Source organism: Amphibalanus amphitrite, unplaced genomic scaffold, assembly GCF_019059575.1.
Source record: "Amphibalanus amphitrite isolate SeventyFive unplaced genomic scaffold, NRLGWU_Aamphi_draft 000108F_arrow, whole genome shotgun sequence".
Lineage (NCBI taxonomy): Eukaryota > Metazoa > Arthropoda > Thecostraca > Balanomorpha > Balanidae > Amphibalanus > Amphibalanus amphitrite.
Window position 1 is genome coordinate 880393 of NW_024881603.1, and position 24815 is coordinate 905207.

The following is a 24815-nucleotide window of genomic DNA, read 5'->3' on the forward strand; positions in this document are numbered from 1 at the left end:
CTAATGGACATGAAAAGACCTGCCGAATCGATTGATATGCAATATGACCTCCTTTGACCAGCTTCGTGACCTGACGGGCTGTGACCTGACCTTGACCCGAGGTTAACACCTTAACTCTCGCCCGTATTGGTGTTTTTCCAGCCGCAAACGTATAAGGAAGGGGGGGGGGTCCGTTGGACCCTCCCTTGCCGTTTCGCCCCTGATCGAGCTAGAGCTTCGCGGAAAAAACGAGCGTGTTGGCCGTGACGAGAGGAAGTCGATGATACCCAATTTTAAGGTCCTAGGTCATCGGTTGACTTTCCAGGTCAGGTCAATGACCCAAAAGTCGGGAAAATCGGGCCTGTTAGAAAGTCGTAAAGCGTGGCTGCTATGGGGTTTTCGGGGTGCTGATCACGAATATCATGTTAGTTTTGATCACAGATGATGTCTTCATGCATTTAGGCCAGGTCGGGTCAGGTCAGGTCAGGTCAACCAGTAAGGGTATTCGAAGTAGGTGGCAACCGCCTCTGACAGCTTCGCAACATGTTACGAGGGCACCAAAACTACTTCGTAAATGTTCATATGGCTGCTAAATTCGAATTCAGCTCCTAAAACTGGCCTAGAAACATGTAAAACTCGAAAAAGTGAACCGAGGTCATCAAAGGTCAATGACCTGACCTGACTTTCCGGTGACCTTGACACCCACCCTAATGCATGGAAGCAACATCATATCCCATGTTTGAACGCTTAAAACCACGAAAAGACTGCAAACGCGCCGCTAATGCGAGCCGACATACGCCGAATCGCGATTCCGGCCAAACATGGTCTCGAAAAGTAGGTCGCAGGTCAAAGGTCATTAAGGTCAGGGTCATGACAATTTTAGGGTGGGTGTAAAATTGATTAACGCGAGGGTAACGAAAGTTTCGTCGCGATCGGCCGCTTTTTACGCGAGTTATTCGCGAAAAACCGAGGGAGGGGGGTCCGTTCGACCCCCCCCTCTATACGGGCGAGGGTTAAGTTGATCTCACCCGAAGAAAAAGTATACCATTCGATACGCCTGAGCTAGACAAACACGATGCTGCTAAAATCGCGGATCTGCGATCATTTTTAGCGAAGTTATTTACCAAAAACCGAACCTGTGCCTTGGGCCACTTGACCTGACCTCCGAAGTCATCGGCTGACCCTGGTCCTTAAATCGGAGACCAATCGCTGCATTTCGTAACGACGCACACGATCGTCTCTTTCGTGAGGCTCTAGCTCAATTAGGGGCGAATCGGCGAAGGGGGGTTGGAAGTGTTTCCTCACTTCCAACCCCCAACGTCCCCTCGGTATTCAGAAAACCTGAAGGTCCGGTGAGGGTTAAAACGTTTCTCCTGAACGAGGAAGAAATGTAAAAGTCAAAGCTCTATAGACGTCCTGTAAAAGTGGCCATAATAATAAATTCGTTAGAAATAAGATGCTTTTTAAACGACTTCCTCATATAAAATCGGGTGCTGGGAACAATCTTATAAACGCTTTAGAATGGACAGGGCGTCACTGGCTAAAGTTTGGGTGCAGAAAACGGCCATTACCTACCTAAATGCAAAATGGTTTTCATGCATTTCAGTCAATTGTATATTGTCGGTCCCAGTGGCCGAGCTAAAAAAAAAATCGGTAGTGTTTTGCATCTTTTACGCCCTAAGAAACTACACCATCTATCGAAGTGGGCGGGCTTATTTGAATGGGAGGGCGCATTATGCACGAATCGAGTGCTTTCGTTTATTTTGGACTGTATTTTACCACATCCACTGCTGGTATCACTATTAATATTATCTAATGCCGTGAATACGACAGCTTTCCATTTATAAGATTGGGCCAATGAAGTCGCGCCCCGCGAGCTCGGTTTTCCGCTGGGCCGCTACAGGCCAGGAAGTCGGGCTTCGCCTGAGGGCAGGACAAAGGTCAGCGAGGGAGCGCGGGGTCAGCCAGGTATCGCCAAGTGCCGAGCGGATGCCGTTCCCTCCCCTCTCTTCCCCTCTTCTCCCCTCCCCACCTCGGTATAGATGGGGAGGGACCGAACTGCCAATGACATGCGAGCGGTCAAGGCCGCTCGCGCGGCAGCGACCCTGGCGGCCGGGTGCCGCAACTGGGATTCAGCCAAGTTACCGATTCGCCTCCTGTGGGAGAGCCAAACCAGGGGACATACTTTTTAGATATACTGTACGTCATCACGCGTTCGTCTGAGGCGGCCGTGTCAATTTTCCGCCCAAGTTACACGAATGCGCAACTGCCGCGCCACTTTGCATGACAAATGGTTCCTGCGGCCGCTGCGGTCGGATCGTTTCGACCGCAGGAGACGCAGGCGACCGCAGCAGGCCGCAGCCGTATGACGTCACACCACCCGCCCCATCCCCACTTTCTGTGACGTCATTACCCGGCTGACCGCCGAGCCGCAGCTACCGCAGCTACCGCAGGTGCCCGTGAACAGCACTCCGGACTTATCGTGGTGCCCGGCGTTGCAGTCTCCATGTTTGGCGTAATGCGTTTGATGACACTAACACCAGCCGCGCGCGTCTTCGCCTGTTAGCGGCGACAGACGCTGTCAATACGGATGTAAGCAATGTAAACGAGGCAGTATCCTCTATTTAGACAACGGTTAATACGGTTACACAGAAAAGATGCGTCTTTGCCATTCAATATATAACAGATGTCAATGTAGGTATCAACGTCGCTGACATTAATCTTCAATGGTCAATCTTGGTTATTATATATCACTTCGCGACCGATATCCATCTGAAAACCGTTGATGACGGGCGCTACAGGACGGATGGATAAACCATACCTGTCAGCTGCCAGTGCAGTGTTAGTCAGATTGTTACCGGTCGCGTGTTCTTTCCGGTTTCCAGCTCGAGAGTCTCGATTAACGGCAAAAAACTGTATTGCCCAGGGGCGGCGCTGACCTATTGAAAGTAGGTAGGCACTTGGTAGGTAAGGCAGAAAAGCTGAATACGGAATAGGTAAACTAGGGGGGAAAAGACAGCGTTATTGCTCAGTCGGGATGCGTCAAGCAGCGACAGCAGCGTCATCTACAAAAACCATTAACTTAACTAGAGCTTACACGTCTGCCGCCAGAGGCAAGCTAGTCTCCCAGTAGGAGTCTAGTTCGTCCAATATAATTTTTAACCCGCGCCCTGCTGGGGGGGGGGGTGTTTGAACACCCCCCCCCCTTGTGGTTTTTCGCGAATATCTCAAAAACGGCGGCGCGGAGCGCCGCCGTTTTTGGTATACCTTATCACACATCAATTCTACACATGTTGTGAAAATTTCAGACCAAGGTCATTCAAGGTCAGGTCACCAGGTCACTTGAAGTGACCTCACCTCATAAAAACTTTCAATGTCTGTCATAGCTACACCGAGTGACCGATCGCTTTGAAACTTTCAGCGATTGCTAAGAGCAATAGCATGTACAAAATGTATATCTCAGAATTTTGATATCGATGACCTAAGGTCAGGTCAATTTTGCGACCTCCCCATTATAAGTCAATGGGAGAAAATTGAAATGCGCCTCTTTTGGATGAAAGACATTATAAACACTCCCAAACACCGAATTACAAGTGGTTTAGACACACTGAACTTGAAAATGATGTCCGTGACCCTTGTTTATGCCCTGAGGTCATCTTAGGTCACGAATGGTATCTATCAGTTTTTCGCAAATAACTTTTGATAGAGGCATGCTAGAGCGATGAAAACGCCTTAGATGTGTTCAGCTCGACGATACGGATCGACTGATATGCAACATGACCCTTTCCGGTCAGGTCATGACCTTGACCTGAGGTCAAATTTTCAAGTTGACCTTTCAAGGTCAAGTTATAGTTCGTTCGATGCGTCTTGACGAGAGGAACACGATGCCGGTAAAAGTAAGCTCGTGCAAGGCTTGGGTCAAAAGTTATTGCAGAAAAACTGTTTTCGAAAAAATCGGCTATTTTTGCAGTTTTTGCCCCCTGCAGGCAAAACCGTTGACGTTAGGTCAAATCTGAGAAAATTACTCAGAAAGGGCGTTAATAGGGCTATCGAATGCGCTTTTCCGCGGCGCTGTAGCTCTATTGGTTCCCGAGTTATGCGTTGGCTTCTTGGAAATTTTCGACATTCGACCTGGAAATCGGCGAAATTTTGCCTTCAATGACCTCTGGTGACCTGACCTTTGACCTGACCAAAAAATTGACCGAAGTGATTTCGTCATTATTTTTTACGCTCTTTCGAACGCCGCCTTCCGCGTATCGCTACGTGGCCCAGAAGCCGAGTTACAAGGGGGGGTGTTCAAACACCCCCCCCCCCCCAGCAGGGCGTGGAAATCCAGGACCCCCAGCAGGGCGCGGGTTAACAAACAATAGAATAACACAACAGACATAACAACGCTAGGTACCCTAAACTAATGATAAAAATTGATCACGTTAAATGTGTTTTATTTTATGATAAATGAACTTAATAAAAAGTTAAGTTTGAAAGTTAGAAGGTAGCACCTAGTCGATGTGCCGACCATCTAAACTTTTTCTACCAAAAGGCTCAATAGCCTCAACATGGCAATAGTTGATAATCTAGTAGGACGAGGTAGGCACAATTAGGCAAAGGTTTTTGTCAAGTTGTTGTTATAACACGATCTTTGTTTGACATTTTTTGAAAAGTTTAGGCAATTCTCTTTCGTTTCAACCCATTTTGAAAAACGAAAAGAAAAAGATCTTTAACAAAAGCAATCAAACAATCAAAAGCCACAGTCTAGTGAGGGTGTAGACACAGGGGAGACGACAAATGACGTAGGCACTGCCTACCTTGCCTATATGGGAGAACCGCCCCTGGTATTGCCAATCACACGGCGACAACATCCCCCCGCGGGTTCCCAAGCTCGACTGCCTTCCCGCCGCGTCTCTCGCCGCGCCGCGTCGCGCGGCGTCGCCATGGCAACGGACAGTGGAGATGCAAACTCCGACACAAGATATCTATGGGCGTGCGGCGCAGGGCGGCTTGGCGACAAAGTGTGAGAAATATCGTTTCCGTCTGCTCTGAGCGGCATCGGCGACACTCATTATTTCCAGCGACGGGACGCGCCCCGTCAGTCGGCCCGGAGGCCAAGGCCGACCAACCGGCGGCGGCTCGCTCGGTTCCTATCTCGCTGACCTCCACCGTTCGCCCACAGCAAAAACACTCGGCGAGGGTTAAGCATGTAGTGGTAGACAGGGAAGGTAGATCGTGAAAAACTGAACGTGGGATCAGATAATGGGTTGACGACACACCAAGGGCAAACGACTGTCGGAGAGGTATAAAACGGGCGCCAGACGCAGCAGCGACACACTCACACAGTCCACACCACACTCAACAACATCCACTCTCCAACACTACACTCGACATGCACACGTAAGTATAAGAGAACGGGCGGTCTGCCCCAGCCAGCTCTCGGGGAGCTGCGCTGCACTATGGGGACGAAGGTAGCTGACCTTCCTCTTTCAGAAAGTCCGTCTGACAGGGACTTGGTCAACCACTCGGTATGAGGTTGTACGATTATGTTTTATCGTTTTCGGCTTGTCATTTGGTTTTCCCTTTCGGCCCTTTTTCGATGACCGTCCACAAGTGTCCGGTCTTATTTGGATAACTTATGTTTCAGCCTGCCTGCTGTCGTGGAGCTGACGAGAAAGGCCATTGGCACGACTTGGCAGCTGCAGACTGTTCTTTCGGCATTTCCGGCTTCAATATCAGCCTGCTGCTCGAGTGCGAAAGCAGCTCGTGCGGGACTGATTTTCGGACTTCTTTCGGTTCTTTACATCGGCCTGCCCGAGTGCCTCAGCAACTCCTGCAGGACTGATTTTCAGCCTTGTTTGATCGTTTCTTTATTTACTTGGCTTCAGTCTCATCTTTCGGCGCATTTCAATATATCTGCTTTTTGTTCATGTCTGTGTGCTGGTGGAATGGACGGCGTTGGAAAAAAAGGAAACACACACACATATATCGATCTTGTTTTCATCAGTAATACCCCTAGACAACACATAGAATAATATAGTGAAGGACACAATCCCCTAGACATACCTAGCGATAAGAGCAGCATAGCAGCATATACAAAGGGACAACTTTCAAATTACATTGGGGGCTCGTCCGGGATCTCAAACTCTGTTCTGCTCGAACAGGACCCTGATTATATATGCTTCTGATTCACTGCATGTTCTCGTTTGTGAAGTTTTCATGTTCTTTGTTGTTTCAGGCTGATTCGTTGATCTTCGTTGATGACTGACTTGGTACTTCTTGTAGTCCGTAAGCTTTCTATATTTCGTTTGTGAAATATGAATTGACGGGCCAATATCTGTGTATTTTCAGCTGCATTGATATCTGATGTGACCAGGAATGGTTCAAGCTCCAGGCTCTACTAGGTTCCACGTTCGTCAGGCCCAATTCTTGGTCTGCATGCGGCATTGGCAGTCTCCATTGGATGCGTCGTCGAGGTCGCTGCATCTCTGGAAGTTTATTCGATTCAGGTTAGTCCTACTTCTGCGGGTCTACTTACTTTACCTTCTGCTGATACTTGTCCTTTCGAGTTATTCGGTCGTATGCATCGTAAATTAATTCGTTCGCATCGTTGGCAAGATAGAAGTGACTATTTAACTGGATAGGAGTTGTATAGGAATGTCCAGATATGCTCAATGACTACATTCATTCGGTTCTTAGACTTGAGTTTTGTGTTCGGATGATACCGACTTGGTATCAATGAACTTTATTAAGAAGTTGCCCGTATAAGGCGCTCATATAATGCCGACTTGGTGTTATTGAGCTGGTCCATCTGTTTGATCTGATAACATCGGCTTTGTGTTCTTATTTTTTCATGAATTTTTACGCTCAGACGTTACTGACTTGGCATTAGGTAGCTAACTCTGACTTCGTTGTCATTGGACGTTCTGATGACACCGACTTGGTGTCATTGAACTCTGGTCTTGTTGCCGTTGGATGTCAATGACCAGTGCACGGCAGCACGGATGGTCAGCCAACGTTGTTCGGGTGCAAATATCCATCCACAGAGGAACTATGGGAGATCAACCTCCTGATCGACCACCCAGATATACGATTCCATTCCGAGTTTTCAAGAGGGAACAGCCGGGGGTTACAACCATTCCTCTTACAGAAAATGTCCCATGATCAAGGTTTCCGTAGTTCAGAGATCCGTTGATATAACCTGACATGGCCCTGACACAGTTCAATGTGTCAATGGGACTGAGTGGATGGACGCCTCGCTGACATGTTTAGATATTCATGTGGGATTTCAATCGTTCTACTGGTTGGTCGCTGATAGAGTTTTATTGCTAAGTTGCGCTGTTGACAAAGTTTATCGTACAAGATTGACTCAGTATTTGATAACTGGAGATGTCATTTAAATTTGAGAGTACGGCCAATTTGTTCGTTGACATTTTCTTGACACAGGAATTTCCATCTTTCAGAGCATGTTACAGGTTTCCGGTAAGCCGATTTCAGGTCAGGTAGTTCTCTCAATGCTAGATATTTTGTCCTGCAGTAAAAATGAGATATCGTTTTAGACGTTTCCGGTCAACACTGGATGGCAATATTTTAACTTCACTTTGGCTCAAATAAGTTTGACTGAATGATAAAAGCGAGGTATTTGGCGGGTGATGATATGCTGGGCCAGAAGTGTGATTTTCCGTTAATTGAGTAGGTCGTGCCGTCTACCTACGTCCCTGAGAGAAGGGCGAGTGCTAGGTAGGACGGGCAGCCTACTGACGTCTCTCGGAGGAGGGCGTCACAAGACCGTCTGCTCGCGGGGAGCAGGACGGCAGTCGCGGCCCGGACGCGTAGGAGCTGAGGAGAACTGGTGATAGGGCCTGCCCCACCTATCTACCAGAGTGAGTAGCATGGCAGAGGGTGGTCCTCTGGGGGTTCATGCCCACCGAACATACACCGGCCGGGTATGGGTGGAATTCTCGGTCAGCTTACGCTCTAGGCATAAGGGCTGGGCGAGCAGTGACGGGAGCAGCAGGTCACTGGCACAAGCGACAATCCATGCTGAGGAGGTGTTCCTGGCATGTGAAAAACGGAACCATTTGAGCGTGTAAGGCGGCAAACCCCACCGCAAATACACTGCTACCGGAGTATAAAGAGTCGAACACTCCGGCGACTACAGGAGAGATGAGGCCAGCAGCGGACCCGACCAACAATTTACTTGCTTCAGGAGGTGACCGCAGCATCGATAAGGAAGGTGGGTTGTTTATATCTGAGATAGGATGACTCGGTTGACTTGTTTGGCACTGCTCAGGAGTTGCTGGAGCAGCAACCCGACTTACAGCTTAATGACTTTGGAAGGTAGTCGCAGCAGTCGATCGGAAAGGTGTGATTCACATTCAAGGTTAGATGGTTAGATGATTAATTGGTTGCTTGTTTCATTGCACAGGTGTTGCAGAAGCAGCAAACCCGACCAACACCATAATTACTTTAAGAATTGTACTTCAGGAATTGACCAGTGTCGGATAATTGACCACAGTGTCGATAAGACAGGTGTCTTAGGAAGATGACTCGGTTGCTTTGCTTCGTTTGCACAGGTGTTGCAGAAGCAGCGAAACCGATCGACGTTAACTTGTTTCAGAAGATGACCGCAGCGTCGATAAGAATGGTGACTTGTTTGCTGTGCTTCGTTGCACAGATGTTGCAAAAACAGCAAACCCGACAAACAGTTGAAAATTGAAATGTGAGTAGACTTCAGGTGACTGCAGAGGGAAAGATAGTGTTTAAGACGGTGGTTTTCGTCTCGTTTTATCTCCATTCCATGGCAGGAGGTAGTACGACTCGAATCCTTGCTTAGCTGCACTTTGCAAGTCATAGCAAGTGCAAAACTCTTCAAGAGTCCATCCCGTGGCTCATCTCCAGAGTAGGAAGAAAGACATAAATGCTTCATGTCCTGCTTCATCGTGAATTACTGTGTGGGTCTTGCAGTTGAGATAACAAGGCAAAGAAAAATAGTAATTCGGCCGTCAGCAGTTACCATGTGAGCTGACTGAAGCCGAAAGGTTTCGATTTCAGCGCAGGTACGAGGCACGAGACGTCCCGAGGGAAGGTCTGGCCGGTAAAGCTAAACCGAGCAGAACCGCAACGGTAAGGGACAATGCAACATTAACGAAATATTTGCTTGATTTCGTTGTCTCGACTTTCGAGTAACACTTAGGTTAATGTTTTTATAGCAAGATTCTGGAGTAGCATCAACTGTGCAAACTGACCACACTTTTTCCTGTGGAACGATTTAAATATGAACCCGAAAGCCTATGCAGTTAGAACCTGCAATCCTATGTGAACTCGTTCAGCACTCATGTGAATCATTTGGCAATCCCAAAGCTGAACGAAGAGTCAACGTCATATTGAATGGAAGGTGTACCAGTTACTGTGGTTGACTTTCGTTGTATTGTCTGCAACAGACACCGCGCTGCCGAGTGGAGGTCCTGATGGATTTATCCAACCCTGCATGGAGCGCCACCGTCTCGTGAGAGACCAGCGACGATGATGTCGGGTCACGAACAAAAGTAAGAACAACCCTTGAGATCAAAAGATCAAAGCCAACGGGCATGTGCTCACTTGTTAAAGTCAAGCAGACGAGTTTGCTACAATCTGCTTCAGCGTATGCATGAAGGCCGTGATAAGGGTCAGTTGGTGCTCGAGGTATAAGTTGTGGTGAAGCAACAATCTGGTGCATTGCCTTGAAACTAGATCCAGCGACATGGATCTGTGCAGACCAAAAGATGTGCGGGCATAGAACCGGCATAGATAGACAATAGGACAAACTGCTCGTGTGCTGCGATGCTTGCATCGTCTGGTCCCTCCCAATGTCCTCAGGTCATTGGAGCCAGCAGCAGAGTGCGTCCTACACAGGTATCGGAGATACCAAAAGGTCTACAAGCACCACCATTCTCTCGGCATGTCAGATTGACTTCAGCCTCAACACCTCACCCGAGCCCTTAGGACCAACATCTCGATGCTGAGTGCTGCCAGAAGTCGGAAACGCATCCTTCTGTTCTAACGGAGGCAAACGATCACTCGCCCGTCGGTTGTAACTTATCTCCTCCAGGTGTGGCGGCCATAAAGCAGACGGATGGACCCATCACGTTATCACTCGTGAGTTTTTAAAGTCGAAGCCCGTATTGGGAATCGTTAACAAGCGTACCCTTTACATTGCACGACTGACGACATGCTCCTTTGTAAATCGTTTCCGGTAAACCACGAAATTCCCATCCCAGAAACAGTCCACAGGTCAGTAGCAAGGAGATGTGGTTCCCAGAATAATATAAATGTAAAGGTGCAGTGATTGCCTTTTTCCAAGATTTTGTATCCAGCAGCACTACCATGGTGCAATGCTAAAGCTGAAGCTAAAGTCGTGTGATCTTATCTATCAAGCTATTAAGTGATTATGTATTTTGCACTATTGTCATATTTGTCGAAAGGCACAAAACAGTTAAAACAGTTTAAGACGCCGCATTTGCCATTGTCTACAAGTCAAACTCGGTTTGACCGTCAGACTGTAAGTCTATTATTACGTACGTATACCCGTTCACCCCCTAAGGTTACAGTTCTTCGTTCGCCATAAAAATGGGAGGGATGTGAGAAATATCGTTTCCGTCTGCTCTGAGCGGCATCGGCGACACTCATTATTTCCAGCGACGGGACGCGCCCCGTCAGTCGGCCCGGAGGCCAAGGCCGACCAACCGGCGGCGGCTCGCTCGGTTCCTATCTCGCTGACCTCCACCGTTCGCCCACAGCAAAAACACTCGGCGAGGGTTAAGCATGTAGTGGTAGACAGGGAAGGTAGATCGTGAAAAACTGAACGTGGGATCAGATAATGGGTTGACGACACACCAAGGGCAAACGACTGTCGGAGAGGTATAAAACGGGCGCCAGACGCAGCAGCGACACACTCACACAGTCCACACCACACTCAACAACATCCACTCTCCAACACTACACTCGACATGCACACGTAAGTATAAGAGAACGGGCGGTCTGCCCCAGCCAGCTCTCGGGGAGCTGCGCTGCACTATGGGGACGAAGGTAGCTGACCTTCCTCTTTCAGAAAGTCCGTCTGACAGGGACTTGGTCAACCACTCGGTATGAGGTTGTACGATTATGTTTTATCGTTTTCGGCTTGTCATTTGGTTTTCCCTTTCGGCCCTTTTTCGATGACCGTCCACAAGTGTCCGGTCTTATTTGGATAACTTATGTTTCAGCCTGCCTGCTGTCGTGGAGCTGACGAGAAAGGCCATTGGCACGACTTGGCAGCTGCAGACTGTTCTTTCGGCATTTCCGGCTTCAATATCAGCCTGCTGCTCGAGTGCGAAAGCAGCTCGTGCGGGACTGATTTTCGGACTTCTTTCGGTTCTTTACATCGGCCTGCCCGAGTGCCTCAGCAACTCCTGCAGGACTGATTTTCAGCCTTGTTTGATCGTTTCTTTATTTACTTGGCTTCAGTCTCATCTTTCGGCGCATTTCAATATATCTGCTTTTTGTTCATGTCTGTGTGCTGGTGGAATGGACGGCGTTGGAAGAAAAGGAAACACACACACATATATCGATCTTGTTTTCATCAGTAATACCCCTAGACAACACATAGAGTAATATAGTGAAGGACACAATCCCCTAGACATACCTAGCGATAAGAGCAGCATAGCAGCATATACAAAGGGACAACTTTCAAATTACAAAAGAACCAAACACGTTTACTCTGTTACATCTCCCCCCGCCAGCCAACGCCGCCTCTCAACACATACAACGAAGCATCAAAACACATACGGTATGTACAGTGAACACTACACGCACAGACGAGTCCCTGAATACGCCTCACATTTCGTAGTCACTTAGCCACTGCGGCGGCCGTCGAGTCCGCGAAGATCTGCGCAGACCATCGTCGGAAGGCTCGGTGGAGGCTGGCAGCTGGAATCGTACCTGCCGCGGCGAAGATCCTTCAGCGCGTGGCCGTGGCGTTCCCTGGGTCTCCTGTTCGCTACCCTGTCGTGGGGACCGCAGGCAGGGTCGAGGTGGTGACACTTCACACGGCGCTGTCGTTTCGTATTCAACTGTATCACTTGGCATCGCCGCCTGCGTCGTCACTTCATGTCTCGTTATCCCGGGCTGTGTCGACTGCGGTACCAGGCCACACGGCACGTGAAGGTTGACGGAGGCGGTCCGTTCTGCCTCGTCTGGTGGCTCCGGTTCGTCGTTCGTCCAGTGAAAGAGCCGACGTACGCGCGGAGATGCTCGTTGGATGTACGCTGGCGGGTTCTTCCATGGTCTCAGCTGCGCGTGGTGGGCTCGCTGTGAGTGCCCTCTCTGGTCGCTGACCTCGTAGGTCACGCCGTTGTCGTTCACTCGCGTCACTGTCAGCGGGCCAGCGTAGCGAGGTCCGAGCTTGCTGGCCAGCAGGTTGCCAGGGCGTTCGATCGCCTTCTTGACCTGTTCGCCAACACGGAAAGGCGCGAAGCTCGGATGCCCCGGACTCCATGTACGCTGTGTCGTCAACGGGACTCGCGGAACATCGCTGATCTCGTGCGCGCGCCCCAGTAGGTACTGAGCTGGCGACACGCCCAGTTCGGAGTGCAAGGTCGAGTTGTACGCTGACACGGCTCGGGGAAGGCGTAGGTCCCAGTCGCCAGGTGCACCGTCCAACATTCGCAGGGACTGACCAAGCGTACGGTTCAAGCGTTCCACCGCGCCGTGACCTTGTGCGCGCAGTGGCGTGGACAGAACGTGGACGATGCCCCATCGCTCCAGCACGGCCTCGAACTCGGCCCCGCAGAACTCTCCGCCGTTATCCGTCAGACAACGGGCCGCTGGACGAAGGAGTGCCGGCAGCACCCGCTGTTCGAATGCCGTGGCAACCGCTGGCGACGACTTGGACCGAATCGGCACCGCGATACCAAACTTAGAGGCATGGTCGACCACCACAAGACACCCGATGTGGCCGCGTCCGCTGCGGGGAAGCATCACCAAGTCTGCCTCGATCAGTTCGAACGGTGCGTTGGCGGTGATCCGTATGGTCGGAGGAGTCTTCACGTGGGAAGACGGCTTGAAGAGCTGGCATTTCTTGCATGCGCCAACCACGTCCGCCACGATGTTGGCCGCTCCGGGACAGAATACCTGCTGGGTCACCATGTCGATTAGCTTGTCGCGACCGGCGTGAGCCGACTCTTCGTGCATGGTCCCAACCAGTTCCACAAGCCAGTCTCGGGACACCACCGGCACGTGTCTGTGCTCATCGAACTGATACACCACCAGTCCTTCGACCATGGCAACTCGATCCCAGTGCTTGCGGAAGTGACGAAGAGATCGTGGCAGCATTGCCCTGCTTGTCTTCCGCCGCACATGATGAGCGAGAGAGCGGATCGCCCGGTTGTGCTGCTGGTGTTCGCGTACAGCTGGGAGTTCTGGCACGCGTTGCACCTGAGTCAGTCCGACCAAGGCGTCACCATCTGGCACATGCTGCTGCTCCAACAGGGGACTCACGCGATTCCCACAGGTCACCTCTCGCCGTTCCACGTCGATGATTGCGCCAGCTTCGTGCAGGAAGTTCACACCCAGCAGCAGGCAGTGACCGAACGAGCTGCTTCGTTCCATAGAGATCTTATATACATAGAGATGACATGCTCTTAAAATCGTGGGGATTCAGTGGGTCTTTTTAAGCAACTTATTTTCAGCCAATAGCGTGCCAATATGGCTGAGGCATTGTTAGTCTAAAGAAATCATTACGGAGCGAGCGAAGCGAGCGTAGTCTTTCGTAGATTAACGGAAATTTCTGAGTATAAGCGGCCGGCCGGCCGTGGTTACGCTTTTGCGAGGCTTATATCTCAACAACCACTTGACCGATTTACATGCGATAATTTTTGTAGGGTAGCTTCATTCCTTCTACCAAGTATTGGACCATTCTCGATGCATGTGGGTGACCGCTTATGCACGTGCCACGTGCAAAACGAAGAGGTGTCAGTTTTGTAATTGTTGCAATATCTTGGTAACTACTTGGCCGATTGCGCTGAAACTTGGTATGTAGGTAGACACCCACTAGGCAATGCATATCCATGTGCCACAGTTGGGGTGCTGCTGCACGTGCGCACGTGCAAGGGTCGATTCCAGATCTCGAGAACGGCTGAACCGATTGTGCTGAAATTTGGTACATGGTTAGGGACCAGTTAGTAGGGTGCCGTGCAAAAGTCAGTTGTGACCCATTTTGCACGTGCGCACGCGCAGGGTGCCGCTTCCAGATCTCGAGAACGGCTAGGCCGATTGCGCTCAAATTTGGCACATCGCTAGGGACCGGTTAGTAGGGTGCAGTGCACAAGTTAGTTGGAGGTGTCCCTTGCAATTTCGCTTGTCCAAGGCCCACCCTCTCGCTCGCTCCGTTGGTCGCCCCAAAAGGCGTTTTAATGGTTAAAAATATTGCTGTTCTTTCCTGGCTGATTTCATTCCTGAGGTAAGCAATGAAATTTGTAGCATGATTTCATTTTGTGTTTTTATTGAATTTCTTAAAAGCTCGCCTAAAAACATTCTCTCTCATTCAGGCTCTCATCAACCCGGCAGGCGGTGGACCTCCCGGCCACCTTCCGCGCGGTGGGGGTGGGGGCATTTTTTTGCCCCCCTCCCGTATCTCCGAAACTACTGGACGGATCCGTAACATTCAAACGATGTTCGATAGCCCTGTCAAATTTGTCGATGGAACTCCAATTTCATTGACCTCGGGGTCACCGATGACGTCACAGGTCAGGTCAAAGATAAAATGTTTCGCGTACGTTAAAAATAGGTCGTACGTTGCCTAGCATATATGTTGCTATTAGAGGTCACTGATAATACCATGTCAGGTCACAGGTCAGGTCACCAAGGGTCAGCACATGAATCAACTTTACTATTTACTAGGGTTGTGCGATGCATGTTTTATGGCCCCCCTGACATGGTCCCCCCAAAAAAGGTTACAGGTCTAAGGTCATTTGGGTCAGGTTCATGGAATTTTCAGGGTAGGTTCCTTGAGATTTGGTCAAGTTTGGCGCTTGACTCATGACTTGACTCATGAGCCTCAAAACCGCGCTTTCTTTAATCAATGACCCAAGTGACCATAAATGACGCCACGCAATGTCAACAATGCAAAAGTGAAGCATCGGACCTTGCAAGGCGTGAAAGAAATCACGATTCCATGTGCTGGAGACAGTTTGAGATAGTTCTCGGCGCTAACATAGCAGTTTTCATTTTTCCCCATTGACTTATACCTAATGGTGAGGTCACGTCAACGTGGCCGACCTGACCTCATGTGATTTTTAGGGAAAATCCGAGATATATGTACAAGTTGTGAGACCTCTGGATGATACTACATCCTGTAAGTTTCATCTCCCTGTGAAAGTTCCTCTGGCACTGACGGCGTTGCGAAGTTGCGACATCTGAGGACTGTGCAGAGGTTCACATATGACGTCACAGGTCAGTGACCTGACCTGACCTGAAAATGCGGTTGGTGTCAGAAGATGCGGCTTGGATTAAAGGTCAGGTATGCCAAGTTTCAGCTCTCTATCGCCGGCGTGTTCGGAGCTATCGTGAAAACCCCTATGGGGGGGCGGCACCCGCCCCCCCCCCGTCGGCCGGCGAGGGTTAATGATACATGTAGTACCTGATACGAGCATAAGGTTAAAACATGCCTAATTTTATTTCAATAATAACGCTCGAAAGCGTCACAGCTAGACAAAAAAAGAAAAGCTGCACTTAAAAATAAGCGGGTGTGAACACAATCTCCTTGACCGAATCCTTACAAAATGCAAGTCACGGGCCATGGCACCCCAGAAAACCTTGCTTAAAAAGACCCACTGAATCGCCACGAAATCCAGTGCTTTAACATAGGCGTGTCATCTCTATGTATATAAGATCTCTATGCTTCGTTCGATCACCAACGGCACGCGAACTGTCTTCATCTCAGGCGAAAGTGCGACTTCAGCTTCAACGTACTCAGTTCCGAACGTCAATCCAGCGAGTCCCTGCAGCGCAACATTGCTCCGTCGAACGTCGGAATCTCTGAAGCCGAGGCGCCCCAGCGAGTCAGCACTGCACAAGCTGACGGCCGCGCCGCTATCCAGCAGCGCGCAGGCCGCCTGTCCATTGCATATCGCTGCTGCCGAGCAGCGCGAACTGAACAGATGGCCACATGCAGGACCCCTTGTCTCCTCTGCCTCGCTCTGCAGATTCTTCCCTTGGGCTTCCGCACTGTGTCGCCGAGACAGTCCCTGATCCGAGCCGTCACGAGCTCGCTCCTCGTTCACGATGTACGCTGAGAGAACGGGATTCTGCTCATCTAGCGCGCCGGTCTCAGCGAGGAGGTTAAAGTGGATGCCCGCCAGACAGTGCAGGTGAATGTTGCCCCGTTTCGAGTGGCGCGCACTGCAGAAGGTCATGGGATGATCAGGTCCGAAGTGCACCAGAACTCTCACGTCGAACAGGCAGGCGAAAACCGCAAGCAGCTCCACAGCCAGCGGCTGTCCGGGCAGGCGCATCAAACGCAAGGCCTGGCGCACAGACCGGTCGAGTTTCAGTCCGTATCTTCCTGGTGAGCGAAGAGCCTCGTCGATCAGCTTCGCACGGAGCTCGCGGTTGACAGCTGGCTGAAGCGCGTTGGTGCTCATCCACTCGCAGAGGCACTCTACCAGGCTGTCCCCTCCCCCCTCCGGCCGATGCGAGAGGATGAGACCGGGAGGGAGACCCGTGTCGGCGGGAGTCTCGGGCGCAGGTGGCGCGCCGTCTGGGGCTCCCACGCGGGACAGCATGTCAGCGGCAGCGTTCAGGCGGCCGGGGACGTGTCGGATCTCCATGTCATAGGCCGCCAGCTCTTCCACGGTCCTCGCGACCCGGTGGTTAATCAACCGCAGTGAGTGCAGGTGAACGAGGGCCTGATGGTCGGTGTACGCGATGAAATGAACCCCAGCCAGGAACGAATGAAAAGTTTTCACGCCCCATCGGAGCGCCGCGAGTTCCCGACCAGTCGCTGAATAGCCACGCTGGGCGTTCGTGAAGGACATACATACATACATACATAAAGGTTTATTTCACCACGTGACAGTCAGCGACTGGTAAAAAGGCCGTACATGAGCTGTGCAATGGTGGCACCACATGAAGAAGTGAAAAGCATCACAACAATTAAAAACACAGTGCATTTCAAAAGAGCTCCGAACATATCTACGTGGGGATCACATCCTGTTCATTAGATCTATGAGTACAGGCACAGTGGACTTTTTATACCGCTCAGTTTTGGCCCGCGGTACGACAAACTTTCGCTGCCGGCGCAGAGGGCGCCTCACATTTGCCAGCTGCTCGCCCGGGTACAGTGGGTGGGCGGGGTTGGCGAGGATGTCGGCCGCCAGCTTGCAGAGGACAGCATCGCGACGCTCGCTCAGAGTCTCGAGGTTGAGGAGCTGGCAGGCAGAGGCGTAGTCGGTGTAGTTTTCGTATCCTATCATGATTTTGCAAGCTCTTTTCTGAACTTGCTCGATTGCTTGTGCTTGTTGCTGTGTCAGTCCCGTGTGCCACAGTTGAGAGCAGTATTCCAGACATGGACGAATGAAGCTGATGTAGACGGCGCGGATATCGCTCAGATCTGCATGGAACTGACGGAGGACTGTGAGCATGAACAGCCTGCGAGAGGCGTTTTTTGTGATATGATTTGTATTTGCCGTCCACTTTAAGTCAGAAGTAATATGGACTCCGAGAAGTTTCATGGTAGAGACGACAGGTACTGGCTCGTTGTTAATGATTACTGCGCCGTCCATATCCGTGTTGTGAGAGAAGTTGCAGATGAGTATATGACACTTTTTTCCGTTGATCTTCATGAGATTGTTCTCTGACCATGTTTCCAGAGTGGATGCGGCCGTCTGGGCTTTCTGAAGGACAATGTTTGCATCTCTTGCAGGAGACAGGATGCCGATACTGAGGTCGTCCACATACTTCCATCGATGATCTTCGGTAACTGCGCAGTCATTTATATGAGCCAAAAATGCAATCGGGGCGATTTTTGTTCTGGACCTCATCCTGACCGATCTGGGTGACTATTATCACGAGCCTGTGATGCTGTCGCCCCTCGGGCGCTCCAAGCACGTCATCGTGCACGCTCGACCGCGCACCATCCAGCCGACACCGAGGGAACGAACGACCGTGCGAATGCTGCCGGACTCGGGAGTTAGAGCATTCGGCAGGTGGATCACAGCACATGACTGGACCCCCGTATATGAGGCGCCTTCCCCCGATGAACAGGTGGCGGTGCTGCAGTCAACGCTCTCCACTGCTCTAGACCGGTTTCTGCCTACCAAGACATTGCCAGTGCGACATCGAGGGAAGCCTCACATCACCGCCACCGTCCGACACGCCATTGCCCAGAAGCACAGAGTTTTCCGACTCGAGGGCATGTCCGACCGGTGGCGACATCTACGAAATAAGGCCACTCATCTGTGCCGCAAAGCCAAGGCGGAATTCTACGACAGGAAAATACGAGGAATGAGGACAGCAAAGCCGGCTACTTGGTACCGTCAAATCAAGAGTCTGACCGGCCGAGTAAAGAACGAACAGCTAAACTTCGCTGAGTATGAGACTGGTGGGGCGCTGGCGGAAGCGGTCAACCAGCACTTCGCATCTATCTCATCCCAGCTGCCGGCACTCAACCTGGAGGAATTCCCTGCCTACCTACCGGCGGACGCACCCCCACCGGTCATCCGACGAGCTGACGTCCAGAGGGAACTGAGCAGCATCCGCTCCAACATCTCCACCACACCGAATGAGCTACCAGCACGGCTGGTCAAGGAGTTTGCCTTCGAATTATCGCAGCCACTCACTCACATCTTCAACTCCTCGCTATCCTCCGGAAAATTTCCGTCTGCTTGGAAGCTATCCTTCATCACCCCCATTCCCAAGGCCAACCCTCCAACCTCTTTCAACGATCTTAGACCCATTTCACTCACCCCGCTCTTCTCCAAAATCTTTGAAGGATTTTTGACAACCTGGATCATGGCTGACATTACCCCATCACTTGACCCACACCAGTTCGGAAACAGGCCAGGCTACTCTACAGTACATTACCTGATCTCGCTATATGACTTCCTGGCTAAGAACACAGACAGCTCTTCAAACGCTGCGGCCATCCTGGCGATCGATTTTTCCAAGGCCTTCGACCTGGTTAGCCATGATGTCGTGCTCAGGAAACTACTGGACCAGCAAGTTCGTCCCTCCATCGTGCCTACAGTAGCCAGCTTCCTCAACGAGCGGAAACAGGTCGTTCGACTTGGTGGCTCGAATCCTGTCTCATCAGAGCTCACTACCACGTGTGGAACGCCCCAAGGGACAAACGGAAGCAGACGGAAATTTTCCGGAGGATAGCGAGGAGTTGAAGATGTGAGTGAGTGGCTGCGATAATTCGAAGGCAAACTCCTTGACCAGCCGTGCTGGTAGCTCATTCGGTGTGGTGGAGATGTTGGAGCGGATGCTGCTCAGTTCCCTCTGGACGTCAGCTCGTCGGATGACCGGTGGGGGTGCGTCCGCCGGTAGGTAGGCAGGGAATTCCTCCAGGTTGAGTGCCGGCAGCTGGGATGAGATAGATGCGAAGTGCTGGTTGACCGCTTCCGCCAGCGCCCCACCAGTCTCATACTCAGCGAAGTTTAGCTGTTCGTTCTTTACTCGGCCGGTCAGACTCTTGATTTGACGGTACCAAGTAGCCGGCTTTGCTGTCCTCATTCCTCGTATTTTCCTGTCGTAGAATTCCGCCTTGGCTTTGCGGCACAGATGAGTGGCCTTATTTCGTAGATGTCGCCACCGGTCGGACATGCCCTCGAGTCGGAAAACTCTGTGCTTCTGGGCAATGGCGTGTCGGACGGTGGCGGTGATGTGAGGCTTCCCTCGATGTCGCACTGGCAATGTCTTGGTAGGCAGAAACCGGTCTAGAGCAGTGGAGAGCGTTGACTGCAGCACCGCCACCTGTTCATCGGGGGAAGACGCCTCATATACGGGGGTCCAGTCATGTGCTGTGATCCACCTGCCGAATGCTCTAACTCCCGAGTCCGGCAGCATTCGCACGGTCGTTCGTTCCCTCGGTGTCGGCTGGATGGTGCGCGGTCGAGCGTGCACGATGACGTGCTTGGAGCGCCCGAGGGGCGACAGCATCACAGGCTCGTGATAATAGTCACCCAGATCGGTCAGGATGAGGTCCAGAACAAAAATCGCCCCGATTGCATTTTTGGCTCATATAAATGACTGCGCAGTTACCGAAGATCATCGATGGAAGTATGTGGACGACCTCAGTATCGGCATCCTGTCTCCTGCAAGAGATGCAAACATTGTCCTTCAGAAAGCCCAGACGGCCGCATCCACTCTGGAAACATGGTCAGAGAACAATCTCATGAAGATCAACGGAAAAAAGTGTCATATACTCATCTGCAACTTCTCTCACAACACGGATATGGACGGCGCAGTAATCATTAACAACGAGCCAGTACCTGTCGTCTCTACCATGAAACTTCTCGGAGTCCATATTACTTCTGACTTAAAGTGGACGGCAAATACAAATCATATCACAAAAAACGCCTCTCGCAGGCTGTTCATGCTCACAGTCCTCCGTCAGTTCCATGCAGATCTGAGCGATATCCGCGCCGTCTACATCAGCTTCATTCGTCCATGTCTGGAATACTGCTCTCAACTGTGGCACACGGGACTGACACAGCAACAAGCACAAGCAATCGAGCAAGTTCAGAAAAGAGCTTGCAAAATCATGATAGGATACGAAAACTACACCGACTACGCCTCTGCCTGCCAGCTCCTCAACCTCGAGACTCTGAGCGAGCGTCGCGATGCTGTCCTCTGCAAGCTGGCGGCCGACATCCTCGCCAACCCCGCCCACCCACTGTACCCGGGCGAGCAGCTGGCAAATGTGAGGCGCCCTCTGCGCCGGCAGCGAAAGTTTGTCGTACCGCGGGCCAAAACTGAGCGGTATAAAAAGTCCACTGTGCCTGTACTCATAGATCTAATGAACAGGATGTGATCCCCACGTAGATATGTTCGGAGCTCTTTTGAAATGCACTGTGTTTTTAATTGTTGTGATGCTTTTCACTTCTTCATGTGGTGCCACCATTGCACAGCTCATGTACGGCCTTTTTACCTAAAGAAATAAAGAAGTTATGACCGATTGTTCGTTACTTATTGAACGACCTAATAGCAAGATACCTATAAGAAACAGGTAGGTCGGGTGTTTTGAGTAAAGCCCTGGCGACGTCACTGACATTTCTTGTATGGAGAATTTCGCCTATAAGGAAAATATTCTACAAACGAAACTTTGTATTTTATAAGCAAAAAATACAGTCTTTCAATTTCATCATGAAACTTATTATAATTTAATTACAAAACTTGAAATCCTTTGAGTGATTTCAAGTTTTGTAATTAAATTATAATAAGTTTCATGATGAAATTGAAAGACTGTATTTTTTGCTTATAAAATACAAAGTTTCGTTTGTAGAATATTTTCCTTATAGGCGAAATTCTCCATACAAGAAATGTCAGTGACGTCGCCAGGGCTTTACTCAAAACACCCGACCTACCTGTTTCTTATAGGTATCTTGCTATTAGGTCGTTCAATAAGTAACGAACAATCGGTCATAACTTCTTTATTTCTTTATTTAACACTTTCAAACTTTCACAGATTATCGATCAAATGTTTCTGAATGTAGCCTTTGCCTCAAACCAGCCGCCGCCCGCCTGCACACACTTCTCCCAGCGTTCCGGCCAACGCCGGAATTCCGCCCGGAAAAACGCGTTTTCCGTCTTTTTCACCCAGTTCATGACAGCGCACATGACTTCAGCGTCGGTCTCGAAGTGTTCACCACGGAGGCCATCCTTCAGGGGACCAGAGGTGAAAATCTGAAGGAGCCAGGTTCGGACTGAAGGGCGGCTGGGGAATGATATTCAGCCCTGTCTCGCGATCTCCTCGCGTGTGGCGTGAGACATGTGCGGACGAGCGTTGTCATGGTGTCATCCTGGTGGGCTTTCTTGAACCTGGGCGGACTATGGACAGCGGGCCGCTACATCACAGTCCTGCAGGAGACTGAGAAAAGCAATCCTGAAGAAGAGGCGCGGCTCGGATGTCAACAACATCACCATACACCATGACAACGCCCGACCGCACTTGTCTCACGCCACGCGCGAGGAGATCGCGTGACAGGGCTGAATATCATGCCCCAGCCGCCCTACAGTCCGGACCTGGCTCCTTCAGTTTTCACCTCTTTGGTCCCCTAAAGGATGGCCTCCATGGTGAACACTTCGAGACCGACGCTGAAGTCATGTGCGCTGTCATGAACTGGGTGAAAAAGACGGAAAACGCGTTTTTCCGGGCGGAATTCCGGCGTTGGCCGGAACGCTGGGAGAAGTGTGTACAGGCGGGCGGCGGCTGGTTTGAGGCATAGGCTGCATTCAGAAATGTCTGATCTATAATCTGTGAAAGTTTGAAAGTGTTGAATAAAGAAATAAAGAAGTTATGACCGATTGTTCGTTACTTATTGAACGACCTAATATATACCAGGTAGGGTCGTCCGGCGAATCTACCTTTTCGTGACGTCAGCTCGTGACGTCATTTGGAGTCAAGTCTCGAAGCCCCGTTCAATCCCCATGTAAATGAGCGATTTTCGAAGCACTGTAGAATGAAGTCTGCACAAGATATCAAACCTAAGTATCTTATCTGAAAGAGCAGACAATTTTCTGCAAGTTATCTATTACGTGTTTTTCGCTACATCTTTTGCTTTTTTCACAAAAGCGTAAAATGTCCCCCATGTCTCCGCAGCCTCCCTGCCGCCGGCCGCCGCGCGGTCGCGGTAGTGTAGTGGTTAGCGTGCCCGCGCAGTATTCCAAAGGTCCCGAGTTCGAATCTATGCGGTGCGGAACTTAAATTGCAATTCCAAGCTGAATATACGCACATCCATAATAAATTATTATTCGTATAGCTAAACTGTCACCAAGCTATCCATATAAATTGACTTCACCCAAAATATCGGCAAGATTCTATCAAAATATAAATTCAAATATGGCGGCTTGGACTGCCGCGTGCGTTAGGCTCCGAACATAGCTCCGCCCACATGCGTGACGTCATTCGTGTTAGTGGACACACGCGGAGATAGGGGACGACATGGGCCTGATCCAGACGCCTCTAGCCGGGCTCTCCAGAGATCCGCCAGGCGCACAGAGTCTACCGCCTGTTGCGGTGCGGCTCGATCTGCTGGTGTGGCAGCAGAGGCAGACAGCTCTGCGTCACTGGAGGCAGCTGAACCGGCCACGGACGGGCCGCGGGCCAGTTTAGGGCGAATTTAATCAAGAAAGTGACTTTCGAAAATCTGCTTGAAATATGGCTGAATGTATAGGAAATTGCCTGAATTTTATGAAACCACCTGAATTTTGCACATATGGCAACTTTTAGGGGGTGATTTGACTACTCAAAGTGGACAAATTGTTGGCTTTCTCATATCCTGCCGATTTGCGGGCGAGAACGCGACTTTTGTAACGCAAGTTTACATAGTGTAATACATATTGAATTGATATAAATCATACACCATTGTTCTTCCCAATGTCTCTAAAAAACGATAGAATAACTTGCAATACTGGCTGACCTATCGTCTGCACGTTACGACTGATAGAATCAAACCAATACATGCATAGCGTTTTCATAACGATGTTTCATGAAAACCGAAGATTTCAACAACTACCGCCGTTTGCCGCCACGTCAGATCTAGCATGATTGCAATTTGCCAGCATTTTTTTTACTTGGCCCGACCTTTTTTTCCTGCTCGAACTTGCTCGCCTCACCGGTAGCTCGAGTTTAAACATGACCGACGGCACGCCGCTCGGTCATGACCCAGCCGCGCGCCGTGACCTGACCTGGGGGCGGACGGTGCGTGACCCGACAGGATCCGGAATGACGTTTGGTTTTTAGTCCCGCCCATTGAGTGATGTCACTGTCTACAGCAGCCAATCATCGAGCCTGCTATTATGGGTCAGGATGTGTGTCAGCTAGTCATTGGGTGGCAAATGTATCGTAACCTATTTCGAGAGTATGAAATAAGTCCTCTTTGGCCACGATGATTTCGATTATTGGTACCTGATCATTCCTGCCCCGTACTGCTGCTTTCCGTACACCCGGCTGAGGTGCAGGAGGCCTTCAGGACCAGGATGGGGCTGCGTGTGGACGAGCCGCGGGCAGGAGGCAGCGGCAACTCCAACGACGGCAACACCGCCCGCCGCGCCTTCCGCTCGCCGGCCGAGTTCGCGGCCTGCACCGGCGTCGACCAGGAGCTGATCGACCGGGTCGGCACGGTGCTGCAGGCTGTCAGCTGTCTGCACCGACTGGACATCCGACATCGACGCTCTCTCCGCGTACTGCCGCCGCACGGCTGAGCTGTACGTGGAGAGGTACATGTCCTCCACGCTGCACAAGCTGCTGAGCCACTCCGCGGCCGTGGTGGAGTCTTGCCACCTCCCGATCGGTATGATGTCTGAGGAAGCAGCAGAGGCTACCCACAAGCGGGTCCGCCAGTACCGCCTTCGACACACCCGCAAGGATTCGAGGATCCACACGATGTCGGATCTCCTGGGCTACCTGCTCGTGGCGAGCGACCTGCTGCTCAGCAGCCTGGGTCTACAGCGCCGGGGGAGGGGGAGGGGGAGGGGGAGGGGGAGGGGGAGGGGGAGGAGAGAGAGAGAGAGAGAGAGAGAGAGAGAGAGAGAGAGAGAGAGAGAGAGAGAGAGAGAGAGAGAGAGAGAGAGAGAGAGAGAGAGAGAATCAGCTACGTCGTGACGACGGC

General features: G+C 50.9%; 1 protein-coding gene and 1 long non-coding RNA gene across 3 annotated transcripts in view; one reads left to right on the top strand and one right to left on the bottom strand.

The window, feature by feature from the left end:
• LOC122380859 (TAF5-like RNA polymerase II p300/CBP-associated factor-associated factor 65 kDa subunit 5L) overlaps positions 1-24815 on the bottom strand; it is a 78297-nt gene that overhangs the window by 43230 nt on the left and 10252 nt on the right. The window lies entirely within an intron of this gene.
• On the top strand, positions 4977-5896 carry LOC122380860. The gene is made up of 2 exons (XR_006256411.1): positions 4977-5367; positions 5615-5896. It is a non-coding gene; the product is annotated as an uncharacterized LOC122380860 (long non-coding RNA).